This window comes from Dufourea novaeangliae, unplaced genomic scaffold (genome assembly GCF_001272555.1).
Source record: "Dufourea novaeangliae isolate 0120121106 unplaced genomic scaffold, ASM127255v1 scaffold335, whole genome shotgun sequence".
In the NCBI taxonomy this organism is placed as follows: Eukaryota; Metazoa; Arthropoda; class Insecta; order Hymenoptera; family Halictidae; genus Dufourea; species Dufourea novaeangliae.
This window is the reverse complement of record NW_015374211.1, coordinates 306134-317917: the sequence shown is the minus strand read 5'-3', so window position 1 is coordinate 317917 and position 11784 is coordinate 306134.

The following is an 11784-nucleotide window of genomic DNA, read 5'->3' as shown; positions in this document are numbered from 1 at the left end:
CGTCTGCGTCGCGACGCATCTATTTATAGAAAGAAACGTGTTAAACCGGCGATGGAAAGCATGCGCCGTGCCCATTCTGCTGGGAACAAGCGTTTATCCTGGAAACAATTTCGTTTTTTTTCCGCCATACTCGAAGAAGATCCATCGTTCGCAAATTTCCATTTTCAAAAGGAAAATATTGACCCTCCAACGTATTTGTTCACACTTCGCAGGCAAACTGAGTTGTTTGCAGAATCTTAATTTTTCTTTACAATTTCTTAAGCTTTAGAATGAAAAAATCTGAAAAAATTCCTGAATACTTATTAAAATATCTCCTCTACGGTGTATGCAATTGTATTCGTCAAGTAAAATGTCGACGTTTTTTCTTGCAATATAAATATAAACATTTGAAGGTAAATTCGGGAGAAATGTGATTACCAGTTAGATCATCAACAATCCATATTGCTTATGGGTGAATTCAATTCGTGTGGTTCCAGAGTGAAATCAGAAGTGTTCAGAGGCTTCAGATTTCGAGCAGAAACCCGTCAGGGGCCAAGAATTCGAAATCCAGCGTGTAGACCGGAGATTCGAAAATAGAACGCACAGGAGAATCTGAGGTAGAATCTTGGAACGGAATTATGGATCGTATGTTGAATACCAAAATCGAACATAAAGCCTCGGAATATAATTTAGGTTCTAGTAGAATCTGAATTTTTTAGCCCCCCCCCCCCCACTAATCGACCCCGAAATTCTGTGGATCTTCGGTTGGTTGAAGGCTCGACACGAGAAACCAAACGATCGAAGAACACAGAACGGTTCGAAAGGTGCTCATATATGTATGCGGTCTATGCAAATCAGCCCGACCTCTCTGCGTTCCTGTACAGTGTGTACGCGCCATAAGGACCGGATCGATAAGTCGCCACCTCGCGGCGTAAGCATACACACACACACACACACTCATCGAACGATCGAGCAGCGATGTAAGTGGCGGGAATCGTCTGCCAGGCTGAACTAGGGATGTTCGATTCATTTCATAGAATCGATTCTCAAATCGATATTGTCTAATTCAATCGTGAGAATAGATCTAAAAAGTCATAAAAAATCCACAGACTACTAGTAAGAGTATGTGACAAAATCATACATAAATCCCTAGTGAATAGAGAAGGGAATTAGAGGTGCAGTTAGTATAAATTTGAAGGTCTGATATAGTTAGAGATTCTTTTAATAAAATCTTGGAATCTCTTACATTAAAAAAAAAAATAGTTTCATACATTAAATTCAACGTAGTAATTAATAATTAATTAAAATGAGCGAGTAATCCCAGTGTCCCTGTAACTATCTACCACCTTGTTTCGTTCACTAACAAGAGTAGAATCTACGAAATTACAATTCATCCTGTTTTACCAGCGCTGGAAGACGCGGTTAATGCATTTTCCTTCGTTGGACCAACAGAAAAAGTAAAAAGAAAGAAAAAACGAGGATTTTCAAACGTTGAAAAGTTGGGGGACACGAAGTTCAACCGCGGTGTCAAAGGGATGACGAATGGAGATACGGTTTTCCAAGAAGCTGGGTCGGCCGAGATCCTGTAGATAGGCCGCGCAACCGTAAAGTGACGCGCGAGTGTCCACCCCCACCCCGAAAAAAGTCATCTTTTGGTACAGGAAAATGGGAAAACGCTTGGAAACTCGAGCGGTCCGCGGGGACCATGACGAATTATTGAAACCGAGAGAGAGTCCCTTCGTGGAAACACGTCCACGAGATCTTGACCCCGTAGTCGAACTGGGCTCGTAAACCAAAAAAAAAAACCAAAAAAATTAATTATTTATGCGCTGTGTGACAGTCTGGAGGGGTTTTCTTCCCCAGCAAAAAAAAAAGAAGAAACTAAAGAAAAAATAAAAAGAAACCCGAGGACAAGAGTGTTGTTTCACGATGTGAGAACCGAAATCTGGTAGAACACCAGGGGATTTTCGGTCTTCAAACAGAAAAACATGAGACAAATGGGTGCACTTGCTTGGATGCAAATATATGTATGTGTGTATTTGAAACACCGTGAGCCGAAAGAAAGGTGATACTGCGTTTGAATTATGACGCGGACGGACTTCCGTTCACGGAGGAACACGGACAGACTGGAAACATGAAGAATGAGAATACCGATTTTAATGAAAATCCAACAAAGTTCTGAATTTTGGCCAGCTTTTCGGGAAAAACGACCACTGTATGTCATGTGCCGAAGGATTGGGTCGAAGTCGAAGGTGAATTTTCAATAGATCTCGATATGTACCTACGTCAAGAGGCATGCGGAAGCCGATGGAACGCGATTGCGTCCAGAGTCCGAGTCGGGAATTTATTCAGAAATCGACCGAACTGCTACTACGACGACGACAAGGCTGACCACGATGGTGGTGATGGTGGTGCAACGAGAAACGAGCATGTCAAGTGCAACTGGCAGCTAATTAGCATCGCATCTGTATTTATAGAAAATCAATGTCCCCGGACAGGCGGCCGGGACGATACGATCGTCAGCCGGATTCTGCTAACCGAGATTATTCACGATAAGAATGCCCCCACGGCCTGGAGACCGGTAGAATCCGTTCTACCTTGGGACGGCGCGGCCATATTGGGACCCTGTCTTATCAAGTTATTATTCCCTTCACTTTCATTCCTCTAAAATTATTTTCATACAAATATCGACCGACAAGTAACTTAGCATCGTATGGTCCTGTATTCGTTCTAAAGTCCGCCATAAAAATGTTCCGCGGCCGAATAGCTTTCGTGGTATATCAATTTTGTGTTCCGCTCTCGTGATCGATAATACACTCGAGGCTCTAATTAACAGAAGATCCGCCGAGTTAATCGTGCCCCATCGCATCGACGTTATCGTCGACCTCGATATCGATTTCGTGGCGTCAGCGTTTCCAGATCGTCAGCTCGATAAAAAGTGAACAGCGTTATATCACGGCGCTGAATTGCAAACGATCGAGTTTAGCCCAATCGGTCGCCAGACCGAGTTGATGAACGATAAACGTTTCGCTAATTGTCCCGTGGTTCACTCTTTTAATTGCCCCGCGGACACGTTCGGTATTAACGGAGGAACCGTGTAACGGTAACTATTATCCAGTGTAGCCAAAAGATCGGCACGAAGGTCCAATTATTTTCGAACGTTCAGCCATTCACCGCCATCGGGAATAATAGAAATTAATGAAACTAATGACCTTGGCGTTTGGATTACACCGATGTTAGATTATTCAAAGCACTACAATAATATTGTAAGCACTGCTCTCAAAACATTAGGCTTTATCAAACGTTTCTCTATTAATTTTAAAAATATTTACACCATTAAATTACTGTATTTTCAATTAGTCCGGCCTCAGTAAATGATCGATCGAATTGTTATAAACAGATAGAGACGTAAAATTATTGCCTAAATAATAATAAAAATAATAAAATCTCTGGTGTTATGCAATATTACAGTAACACTCGAACAGCTCGCCGGAGCAAACGGTTCTTCTCCTCGACATAGGTTATCGACGATCGCATTTCGAAGGATTTAGGCGTCGAAACGCGAGTCCTCGATATCTCGATCGGCGTGCATTGCGGATGCGGCCCCGATATTCATGAAGAACAGAAAAAAGCACCGAAGGACTGCAGCCCTCTCGTCTCCACGAGGGTTACATAATGTATCAGAGACAGCCGAACCGTCGTCCATGCGATCGTTTATGTATCTCCAGAGCGGGGCCTGGGCTTTTGATCGCGACAGATCGTCTGGACGCTGTCGATCGCGGTCGATACTCGGCCACGATCGTCGCCGGACTATTTCGAAACCGTTTCCGGTCGTACCGCAACTCAATCCTTTTCGTTTCTCGTTTCCCCCTCCACTTTCGAACTCTTTCTCGCGAGAAAATCGACTGTAATCGATTGAAATGAAGAAAAGCTTCCGATAGATTCACGTGGACATGGAAAATTAGACACCAGGGCGGACATCCTGGTGATCCATGGGACGCAAAACGAGTGAAAAGTGGGGGGAAAATCGTTGAACTGTTATTTACGTATTTCGATATTTCAGGCTGCGTCGAAACGGCAGCTTCTGGCACTAACCTGAACCAAGAAAGGGACAAAGAGATATACCTACGCTCGAAAAGTACCGGAATTTCTGTCGTTCAAAGCACGGCTATCTTCGCGGTGGCCGTTTCGCAAATATCAACCCAGGGGTACCCAAGATAACAAAGTCTCAACGAGATACGGGCCCCCGATCGGTTCGGGCCCTTCGATCGACGATCATCCGAACCACCCGTGAGTCAACAGACCAGCGCTGATCCACTGTCGAGTGATCCTCTCAAACTTTCTCGTTACACGTCAGATAACACCGGAAGATAGTAGCCAAGAAGACGGTGGGAAAACGCGACGACATGTTTCCTTCCTCTTTTTATCTTGTTTGTCGTTCGATATTCACCATCCTCTGTATGTATTGTTTATTTGTTTGTTCCCCGGTATCGATAAGAAGCGAATTTCGCAGAGGAACGGTCAAATATTTTTCCAACAGTTTGTACGTATTATAGATTATGCAGCGTATTGTAATATTGGTCGATTCGATCGGAGAAACGGGACGCGTTTCCTTGTTGTTTCGGATTGTTTGTCACGACCACCGTCCACGATCGTTACGACGACGGGGAATCATCTGAACAAACACAGGACAGATGCTACGAGTATGTATAGAATGTTTGGCACGATAGTTCCATCGTCGGACGCCTCGTTAAGCGGCCTTCGATCAATGAATACAAAGCAGGGGAATTAAGTCTGTGAAATTCTTCGTTATACGCTACGAAGACGCAAGGTAGCCCCGTCACGGCGACATTTTGTTCTCCGAGATCGACCGTGTGTGTACGGTTTGGTCGAGTGAGAACCGTCGATTAACATCGATTCTACACCAGGGTGGCCCTTAATAGTTCCAATTAATAGAAAAATAATCCGTGGCAAGTTTCAGCTCGATGTTTTGTTTAATGTCGATATTTTTTACTTCAAAATAACAAGAAAGACCATATAAAAATAATACAAATAATAAAATAATAAAATAATAAATGTATAATATATTTTATTAAACGGTAACGATTTAAGGGTCTGGGCATGAAAAGGTTAAACGCACACAAAATCGAATAAAAAAAACCGTAGAGATTATCGTTCGAAATTGCACAATCAAACATTCGAATACTCATAGAATCTTGCCCCTGTCTGAAAGGGGTTTCCTCGAAGAATAGAGGGAGAAACTGTGGGTATGTATAACGATACTGCTTCCTTTTGGAAGAAACCCTCTTTTCTCTCTCGTCCACGTGATGATACACTGCCGAGGGCCAGAAGAATCGGTCCCTGACGACACCAGCGTCTAAATATATACACACATTCAGCCGTGACACTTGTTTCGTGTAAATCAAGCCCGCAGGGACGACGAAAAAGCGGAGCGCGATCGTGCTCGTCGCTGGAGAACGAGGCCTGCGACGTACCAACAGATCGAATTGGACACGGCTAATTTATCCCTGGAAATTATTATTTTTGAACACGGTCCAAGGTGAACGAGGGTGGGGGGGGGGCTGAAATTTTAATACATCAAATCGTGCGTTCCCTTGATCCCATTAATTTGCAATTTCTCTTTTTAGTTGTCTAGATTGATAGTTGTGGATCAAGTTGATAGTAAACTGCGGATGTTTATGCATTTATACCATTTTTAATTTGGGAAATGTAATAATGTAAAGGTTTTAATAAAGTTGGATACTATCATGTGTTACTATTAACATAAAAACTCCAGCAAAGAATTCAAAGTCCTGCTCTATTTTAATTTTTACACATTACTATCTGAAATTGTGAATTTGCATAAACTTCCGCAGCCTAGGTATTAGTATACCTGGTCCGTAAGAAGAAACTGCGATGTTTTCGTAAAAACAAATTTTTAATGAGGTTTTGCACAGCGATAGATTTTGGAATTCTGAACCCAATGATATTTGTTTCAGTCCTGTATGGCCATCAGTTTATGAAACATTTAATGTTCAGTGCCCACAGGAGCCTTCGAACACTCATCGATGATTGTACTGTATTTGCGTGCGGGAGCGTATATACACACACCAAAGGGTTACCCGGGAAAAAACGTGTGGGGCAAATATTTGGACAAACAAAAACAAAAAGAAAAAGGTGGTTTTATGCGGTCTCTCGGGTGTCTCTCCGGGCCCTAGAGTGAATTATTATTTCGCGGAACGACGGTGGAATCGCGCTCGAGGATCCCAGTCGGATTGAAGGGACAATGTGGACGGGGCGAAACGTAAGGGAACAGGACGCGAGACGGTAAGAAGCTCGCGGGAGAAGGCGTGGAACACGGCCGATAAATTATATTTGTCGCGTGAATCACACACAGAGCGCCCTCGGGGGACGGTCACCTATACAGGGTGAGGTGCCTAAAAGAGGCCATGTGAATATCTTCGCTGTGTTACCGGTGATAGAAAAAAATGTATCAGACCAAGCAATTGGTACCATGGTATCGAAAAGCACGTCATTTCATGAAAATAGTTTTTCATGTGAACATGAACACCAAAAATTATTGGTGTTCCAATTAAACGTCATCGGAGGACGATTCACGGAAGGGGTCGATCGATTCCACGGACTTGAGGGGGGTTCTGAAACCAGTCCAAGGTTAATCGTCGAGGTTTCCGTTTCTCGAATTACTCGACGAGACACCCCGCCAGCGAATTCCCCGTCGAAAACGGTCGTGCACCGTTCGAATGCTAACAGTGACACGACCGATGGGGGTTGGGGTGAAAGAAAAAAAAACGGAGGAAAATATACACGCACACGGCCTCTGGCTCCGGGGGTTGTTGCCATGCCACGAGGGGTGGAACTCGCGCAGAAACGACCGCGCCCTGACCGTAGTAATTGATTGAGCCGCGCCCTGCGGGGATGTTAGCGCCTGGCCAGGCGACGACTTCGAGGGTTACCTGGACGGTACCGAATAAAATTATGAAATGAGGCTTAACCATTATGGTACCTTACAAGTTGGGTACCGTACAAAAAACTCCTTAAAAATATTGCGATTTTCAGAGGTGTCCATTAAAATTAATATATCGTCACTCTAGTTTTTAATTATTGTTCTATCTCTACTAGTTTTTAAACTGAGAAAACTGAGTTTAAACTTTAAAGTTTACTCATATTTATTATCTTTTCTTAAATAATCGAAAATCGGTACTATATAATATTATCTACTGAATGTTTTTTCTTTTAGAATAAACAGAATGGTTGCAACGAATGTATACCTTCGAGACGTTTCATTGTTTTCTTGCTGTTAAGCTTTTGCAAAAGAATAAGCGTTTATAACGGTCATATTGCGCGCCAACCCGAAATAATCTTTCTTTACTCAGGACACAGAGCTGCACACTTTCCACGACCGTTGTATTTTTCTTCAATCCGACCTAATGAGTAGACTGCGAATTTTATGGATTTATAGCATACTGGATTCTCTACATTCTAGAGTCTAGAATATAGTATCACTTAAGAATTTAATAAAGTTTCAAGAGGCTTTTATTTTGCTTTAGAACCTGGTCGAATGTTAAATAAAGTAAACATATCTCTCTTCGACACCGGTTCTTGTAAAGTAGCCCATAAAAATCTATATTTTATTATTGGCAAAATTCCAATCCTTTTCACCCGCAATCTTGAAACACTGAATGGAATAGTAAATGTAGATCACCGATCGTTCGATCCTGAACGAATGGAGATTCAACTTCAAAAGCACACACACGCACGCACACACATGCACATGAGACGGGTTACAGATTAATAACTCGCGATATTTCGACGAGGACAGAAAGCGAAAATGAACGATTGATCTAATTCGAGGCTGAATGCGTGGCGCGACCATCTCTGTGGAATGAATACGCACACACACCGAAGCGAAATCTACGACTAACAGAACGTTATTGTTACACTCCAACACTTCGCCAGGCTGGAACAATAACGGGGGTAGCCAACGATAGCTGGGGATTAGTGATGGTGGTGGTGGTGCGTTCGAAAGGGTGGTGGTAGTGACGATATTATAGGTGGACGGAGAAAAGGTGGTGGTCAGGTAGTGGTGGTGGACCGTCACGCCACATGGTGTGATAGCGGCGCATTAAACGGCCAACCCTTGGCCCAACCTACGAACCCCCCACACCGAGGGAACAGGGAAACCTCGAGGCAAGAAGTCCTGAAACCGAGATCGAGATTGAAATACGGATGTGCCATGACCGATCTTTAACCATGCGAACGGAAAGTCGACCGATTGTAAATCAATAGAATGACCGTTTTATGTGGGAGGGAGTAGGAGGGGGGATGATTAGTCAAGGTCATCAATCAGAATCTAAGGTTTCCTAAATCTGTTTCGATCGTTAATGGTATTCAGTGTCTGATTCAATATGAATTTTCATGGACTTGTTCAATATGAATTTTCATGGAGGCACGCAATCAGCTTTAAGAAACCCTCGAGCAGAGTACGCGACGCTTTCGAATTATGACGCGAAATGGTACGGTTGCCGAGGTCGTGGCAACATGTATCCCGATCCCCCCCTCCCGTTTCTCCCTCGTCGGTACCGTGAGAGGCGAGGTGATTCATGATCGCGTAGATCAACCGCGAGCCTCCCGCTGTAAAAAATCATATCGTGGGCGTATTGGTTCCTGAACAACAGACGAGACTCGTTAGCGCCTCCACCCCCCCCCCCTCACGACACGTTTCAACCATCTTTGCAACTAGTACTTTTAACGAATTTTTAGTGTTCTAGTGAAATGCAAGTAAATAAAAATTTAGTACTTATAGGATCTTTTTTCTGCATAAGCTAGTACGAAATATGTTTGCTGGATGGTCACATTGCTCACCCACTTTCCTCGGTGTTTTCAGGGTCGAAAGCTTCCTAATCGCCCTCTCTACACTTTCCCCGACGTTTTCGGGATTGAAAGCTTCCCATAATCACGGGGAAAGTATATAACCGCCAAGGTGAATGAGTCATCACGACAAAGGGGTCCCCAGTCCGTTTCGCAGGTAGACCCTTTCGAGTGGAATTCCGAAGGGTCCTCCTCTCTCTCCCTCTCTCTCTCTCTCTCTCGAGGAGCCAAGGCAACAAATCCTTGACTTTCGATACGTCGGCCCTCACAACGTTTCCTATCTTCGTTTTATTACAATCTTGCACCAGGAGTAGGGGCAGGAGGGGGGAGCATCGAATCAGGAAAATTCTTCGCGATCGAAAGTTGAATGTATAGAGATAGGGATACACAACTGAATGCCCGATGAGCTGATTGGAATCCAGCGAGGAGATCGAACACGAGAATACACACAAAACACACTACCGTCCAGAATGACGCCGCAAATCTGTGAAATCTTTTTCATGCGAAATATGTCTTTATTGATTTTTTTATAACTTTATTTCATCGAAAGTAAATATATATTAAACTGGGGTGAATTTCCGAAAAGCACTCACACCCGATGACCCTGACCTTGACATATGTTATCAATGTAACCGCCGATCATTGGTTATTAAAAAGTTATTAACAAGGGAAGATGTGATATCTCTCTCTGATCAGTGTAGTGATTCAGAGTTGGTTAGAGACAATTCAAGAAGGAAAGTCATTGAGAATTATTAGAATATTCTAATATTCGTAACAGTCCTAGTCCAGACACACTTATGGACGGTAGTGTACATGCAAATGAGCGAGGAGAGAGGTCAAGACAGGCGGGGGGGGGGGGGGACTCATATTTGTGACAAGGTGAATCTCAACACTTCGAGACTTCTAACGCCTTCCGATAAAACTCACGGGATCAACGAATCGGAATTTAGAACGAGTTTGACTCGACGACCACCCCCACCTGATTCGCGTGCTCGATCGAGGGATTCTATTCGACGTGTAACGTTGTGGCGGAGGATTCGCAACGTTTTCGTGATTCTGCCCGTCGGTTTCTTGGATCTGATCGGTTCGATGACCCTCCCCCGCCCTCCGTTACCTCGTCCGGCAGGGGGATGATACCCTGCCGAGTAATTAAAACTTCGAGGTCGACCACGAGGACGAGTAGGGGGCACGGTCAGCCTCTCTGTCTTTCTCTGTCGCGCCTGAGTGTGTACGTGTGTATGCGTGCAGGCGAACCTTTCGATCTGTGGAAGAGCCGGCCCCGAATACCGAACAGGCTTCGGAGTTGTTTGACCAGCTGCCACGAACGAAGAAACCCTCCCTCTCCCCACACACGTCCCATTCCTTCCTTCCCTCCCCTTTCTCCTTGGCTTTCCCAATTCGGTTTCCTTGGGCCTGTTCGTGAACTGGCCGGTTGGCTGGGCTTCTTCGCAAGGCATTTTTTCGGAATTTCTATCGAGACGCTCCTCCAACGTAGACAGCTTCGTCTGCGGTGAAGATAACCGGAAGAAGAACCTGGTACCGTCGATGAGGCGTTTAAGCCTTTCAATGCTCGTATTTTAACGCTCAGGCCCTTACATGGTTATTCCAAACTTATCAGACCGATATACATATATGTTATATCTTGCTATTCTCAGCTCGAAAATATCGATATTAGACAAACCTTTTTTTTTTTTTTTAATTTTATATTTATTTTTAGAGGGAATACTTGAAATTCTCAACTTAAAACTTGAAGATATAGTTCACATCAGTGAAACTACGGATTCTTACTGGCAAAAGTTTGATATTAATCGTCGACAGAATTTGATGCACTTTTCAAATTAGTGTTACACCGGTGCAACGCTGGACGTTGAAGGGTTAAGCGAAAAAAAATTCGCACTTGCTGTTTGAAGTCAGACAACGTTACCGATCGTCGCTCGCGGGAGTACTCACCACTCAAAAGGGGTTAATTGAACCACCGCGCGTACAATGTGTCCTCTCGAGACTAATCCGTTGATGCGATATACATGTCGAGAATAGTGACAAGATATGGAGACGATCGAGGTACATATCTTGGAACCTTCGTTTACAACAACAGCGATATATACATTTATATCAATAATTATCAGTTAAATCTCTGGTAGTTCGTTAAGAGGTTCTAGATAGGGTAAGTGTGTCAGTTATTGACCACACTCGCCCTACCCCTGGGAATTCTCGTATCTCGATATCGAAACGTATCACGCGCGGAAATTCCATTCATACAGATCGTTATCCCGGTCCTACAAATTAATAATATATGACACGGAATATAACGCCCCCCCGATTTCACGTATGGGTGTGTGTTCAATTTAATCGTTGTTCGCACAGTTGCTTAGGCGATACACGTTGAATCCATCCCCTCCACCCGTGGCTCGATAAACCCGCAATTCGTTCCGGCTAATTGAGATATATTCAAATCCCCCCCGAAAACCGGAGTCCCTCTATTTACACCTTCTGCTTCGGTCCTGACTCTCGAAAGGTGTCAAGAAAGCGAGTTAATATTTGTGAACGCGGCTGAAGGAGACGTTTAAAAGCCACGTAAACGGATCTTTCGAACGGTAATACCTCTTCGACTTAACGCCTCAGAGTATCTGGACAATCATGCATCGATCATTAATTTAACATCTAAAATGTGTTAAAATTACGTATATGTTTTCTTGTTTTACCGAAATTTTACTTTAAACGACAAATGCAAATTTTTGTTCGTTTAATAACGAGCACGGGCCCAGTGTCTGATCAGAACCTAATTCCCTGATCAGTTCAGTATACATATAGATACCATATAATAAATTTATTATAATGAAAGATTTTTTCAAAACAATTAATAAACAATCATTAACAATTTTAACTTTTCCTAGCATCAAGTTGAAGATAAAAGAT